Below are 5,135 nucleotides of genomic sequence, written 5' to 3' on the forward strand. Positions count from 1 at the left end.
CCAGCAGAGGAAACATGTTAGGCTCTATTCACTGACGGTTCTTGTCACATCGTAGGGATGAATCAGAAGTGGAAAGCAGCTGTATGGAGTCCCACACGATGCGTTGCAGAGGCCACTGAAATAGAAGGTGGATCAAGCCAGCTTGCTGAACTCAAAGCCGTTCAACTGGCCCTAGACATTGCAGAAAGGGAGAAGTGGCCAACGCTCTACCTCTACACTGATTCATGGATGGTAGCCAGTGCTCTGTGGGGGTGGCTAGAGAGGTGGAAAGAGGCTAACTGGAAAACCAATTTGGGCTGCTGAAGAGTGGAAAGATATGAGTACCCGCGTAGAGAAGTTACCTGTGAAGGTTTGCCACGTAGATGCCCATGTACCCAGAAGTAGAGCTAATGAAGAGCAGCAAAACAATCAGCAAGTAGATCAGGCTGCAAAGATAGGGGTATCAAAGGTAGACCTTGATTTGGAACACAAGTGGGGGTTGTTCCTAGCACCATGGGCCCATGATGCCTCAGGCCATCAGGGTAGAGATGCCACCTATAAGGGGGCATGAGACTGAGGGGTGGATCTAACCATGGACAGTGTTTCTCAGGTGATCCATGACTGAGACCTGTGCTACCATCAAACAGGCCAAGCGGCTGAAGCCCCTCTGGTATGGTGGGCGGTGGTCCAAGTACAAGTGAGGGGAGGCCTGGCAGATTGACTACATCACCCTTATCCTGCACAGGAACCCCCCTGAATCCCCCATTTCCGGACATCAGGACCCCCTGCTCCCCTTTTCCTGGCCATTCCACGGCTCCCAGCCTCCACACTTGCTGTGTGCCTGAACCTGGGACACCTGGAACACCTTGGATCCCCATTCCTGCCTTTCCCAGCCCCCAGCCCCTCCTTTCCTCACACTCAAGAGCCCTGGCACCCCCTTTCCCGGGCACAGGATTCCCTGGACACCCCATCCCAGCTCTCCCAGTCCCTGCACCCCCTTTTCTTGGCTCTGAGCCCATGAACCTCCTTCCCAGCTCTGCCTGCTCTTCATGTCTCCCCTTTCCTCGGCCTGTGGACCCCCCTGGATCCCCAAACTCTCACTTTCAGCCCCCTCAGCTCCCCCAAATCTCCGTGTCCCCCCAGTTCTCCACTCCCTGCAGTTCCTGGAAGTGGCGCTGTCGGAGCCCGGCCCGGGGGTCCTCCAGTCCTTGATTGTGGGGGACGTGGACGGGACCCCCTGTGAGCGCTGCGGCAGCGAGCGGGGCTGGATGGAGGCACAGACACCGGGGATGGGGGTGGGAGCTGAGCTGGGATATTGGGATAGCCAGAGCTGGGATATTGGGATAGCCAGAACTGGGATATTGGGATAGCCAGAGCCTGGATATTGGGACAGCCAGAGCTGGGATATTGGGATAGCCAGAGCCAGGATATTGCAATAGCCAGAGCTGGGATATTGGGATAGCCAGAGGTGGGATATTGGGATAGCCAGAGGTGGGATATTGGGACAGCCAGAGCCGGGATATTGGGACAGCCAGAGCCTGGATACTGGGACAGCCAGAGCCTGGATACTGGGACAGCCAGAGCTGGGATATTGGGATAGCCAGAGCCAGGATATTGCAATAGCCAGAGCTGGGTTATTGGGATAGCCAGAGCTGGGATACTGGGACAGCCAGAGCTGGGATATTGGGACAGCCAGAGCTGGGATATTGGGATAGCCAGAGCTGGGATATTGGGAAAGCCAGAGCTGGGATATTGGGATAGCCAGAGCTGGGATATTGGGACAGCCAGAGCTGGGATATTGGGATAGCCAGAGCTGGGATATTGGGACAGCCAGAGCCGGGATATTGCAATAGCCAGAGCTGGGATATTGGGACAGCCAGAGCTGGGATATTGGGATAGCCAGAGCTTGGATATTGCATTAGCCAGAGCTGGGATATTGCATTAGCCAGAGCCAGGATATTGGGACAGCCAGAGCCGGGATATTGGGATAGGCAGAAGCAGGGATATTGGGATAGCCAGAGCTGGGATACTGGGACAGCCAGAGCTGGGATATTGGGATAGCCAGAGCTGGGATATTGGGACAGCCAGAGCTGGGATAATGTGATAGGCAGAAGCAGGGATATTGGGATAGGCAGAGCCAGGATATTGGGACAGTCAGAGCTGGGATATTGGGACAGCCAGAGCTGGGATATTGGGATAGCCAGAGCTGGAATATTGGGATAGCCAGAGCTGGGATATTGGGACAGCCAGAGCTGGGATATTGGGACAGCCAGAGCTGGGATATTGGGACAGCCAGAGCTGAGATATTGGGACAGCCAGAGCCGGGATTTTGGGACAGCCAGACCCAGCTCAAGGACGGGAACCGGCCCGTGGCCGACAGTGACCTGGAGATGGGGCCGGTACAACCAGAGCAGGGGCAGTGGGGAGAGCCGGGGGCTGGGCTGGGATCTGTGGGAATGGAGGACTCTGAGGGGCTGGGATGGGATCTCTGGGGATGGGGGGGATCTGTGGGGCTGGGATGGGAATCCAGGGAGCTCCAAGGGGCTCCCTGGGGCTGAGACATGTCTCCATGGGTCCGTTCTCTCCTTGTTTCCAGGTCTCCACACAGTGCAGGGGGTTTCCAGCTGTGTGCAGGCGGGCACTGCCAGAGCGGCTTTGGTGGCCCCGGGCACCCGGCTGGGCTGCAGCCACTGCAGGGGCTCCTGGGGAATGTTCCAGAGCAGAGCTGAGAGCAAACAGCAGTTTCTGGAGGGGATTCTGCCCCTGGGCCTGTGCTGGGAGCCCAAGGGCAACAGCCCAAAGTGCTGGGGCTCAGTGTCCCTCGGCCAGGCCGTGTTCCCTGGCTGTGCCCTGTCCCTGTCGTCTGTCCCTCAGCTCTCCCCTGTCCTTCTGCTCTGTGGGGCTGGGGGTGGCAGCAGGACCTGGGGCAGCCCTGGGGGAGAAAAGCCTTGAGCCCCAGCTGGGCCAGTTCCCCCAGTTCCCCCAGCTCCCCCCAGGCCACTCCCAGCATGGGCCCTGTGGCTCCCAGTCACCCCCAGTATAGTCCCAGTCACTTCCAGTTACACTCAGTGTGATCCCAGTACCATCCCAGTCACTCCCAGTGTGATCCCAGCATGATCCCAGCATGTTCCCAGATGCTCCCATTCACCCCTATAATAGTTCCAGGCACTCCCAGTATGGTTCCAGTCCTTTCCAGTATGATCCCAGTATGAACCCAGTTACTCCCATTACGGTACCATTTGCCCCCAGTAAGGTCCCAGTCACTCCAAGTCACCCAATATGATTCCAGTCACTCCCAGTATGGTTCCAGTCACTCCCAGACAGTCCCAGTATTATTGCAGTAACTTCCTTTATGGTTCCTCTGTGATCCCAGTCACTCCTGGTTAATGCAGCCCGGGGTCCCAGGGGTCCATCTGACCCCCGGGCTGCCGCTGCCGTGGGTGTCCGGATAGCGCTGCGCTGTCAGGCTCAGCCTGTCTGGGTCCCTCGGCTCAGCTCCCAGCCACAGGCAACTTAGCGAGCACCTCTGGAGTGATTTCAGCTCTGTGAGTTCAGCTCTCAGTGATTTCGCTCTGTGCTCACAAGTGCCTCTGGCAGACACACAGGGATAGAGAGAGGAGAAGGCTGTATGTGGTTCCACAGTGATGTCCTTTATTGCCAGCTCCTCTGAAGGGATGCAGGGACAGCTCTTCTGCCAAACTAGGCAGAAATGGGTGTTTTTATAGGGTACTGGGGTGTTGGAAATTGTCCAATTGCCAGGTTTGAGGAGCTACAGCCTTACAGAGAGATAAGAAGGGTCTGAATGTGGAAGAGGGGCTTCTTTGCTCCAGTCACTGTGACTTAGGCATTTCTTATCTTAGGTGACTGCCAGGGAGGCCTTGCAGGGCCTCTGGCTGCTACAACTCCAATTTCTGTATTTAGGAAAAAGGCGTGCCCTATAGTTCTTTTGAAACAGGGGACAAGGCATGAGAACATAGCTAACACAATGACAATTACAATGAAAATCCACAAAATTCCCTTAGCCAAAGATGTACCCCATCCCATTAATCCCCTCTGACCGAAAAGGTCATTGACCCAGTCTGGGTTGCTTTCTACTTTAAGTCCTTCACAAGTTCCTTCAGTCTCTGGATGTGTGCGCAGATGGATTCCAAGCGTGAAGAGAGATTGAAGTAATGCATCCCTTCAAAGTCTTGGCAGCCATGTCCGTGGGCTAGCAGTAGGAAGTCAATCACCGCTCGATTTTGAAGTGATGCATGTCTCATGGTTTCTTCTTCCTTTAAAAGATCGCTTAGGGTGGCAGAGGTAGCATTGGCTTGCTTACTGAGCCAACACCCTAAGTGATTTATTTCACCAAGGGCTTTAGCTGCAGCTACCCAGGGTAGGAACAGGGAGACTGCAATCTTTTTTGGTTAGTTCCAATCATATAATTTTGAATCTCAATTTTCATCAAATTCTGTGTAGAATCTTTTGTGGTGTTTTAATTCACTTTCTTTTTTCCGATTATGTAACAAGGTAATATTTGGAGTGAGGATAGAAAGTTTTCCAAGGCTACAGGGACCTCCCTGAAGACAGGAGGGGATCCCAGCCCATACTCGGTCACCACAGATGAGAAACGTTCCCTTGGGTAATACTTTGGGGTGGAGAGAGGATACAGAGATCACCCGAGAGGTGTAATTGCACCAGTCCGGATAGTTATAGGCTTTGTAAATGGGTGATCTGTCTTTTCTGTATGTATTTTTTGTCTGGTCAGTTTCTGGCCAATTGTTCTTTGGACATCTAAAGTAAAATTTGACACAGTATATTGCCTTGGAGGACCCCAACAGGTCCAGTTCTTGGGGTTCCTCTTGAGCATTGGGCAACATTTTTGTCCACTTGTCCCAAGTATCTGCTAGGTTGGGTCTCTCACCTGTGGTGCGGAACAGCTCTGAATTATAGACTGGCCAGTCATCTGCAAAGAATGGAATCCCTACCAAACATGTGGGAAGTGGGTTATCAATGCTTCCCATGGATACGTATGTGTTATCCTGTTTTAATGTTTTCGCTAGGGTTACCCAAATATTGTGGCTAGGCTGTGGGCTAATCCAGCCGAAGGCACACGGTACAGTGAGGAGCATCCAGGCAGCAGTGAGGACAGCACCAACGGAGACAATTTTCAT

The sequence above is a fragment of the Taeniopygia guttata genome, chromosome 16 (genome assembly GCF_048771995.1).
Source record: "Taeniopygia guttata chromosome 16, bTaeGut7.mat, whole genome shotgun sequence".
Lineage (NCBI taxonomy): Eukaryota > Metazoa > Chordata > Aves > Passeriformes > Estrildidae > Taeniopygia > Taeniopygia guttata.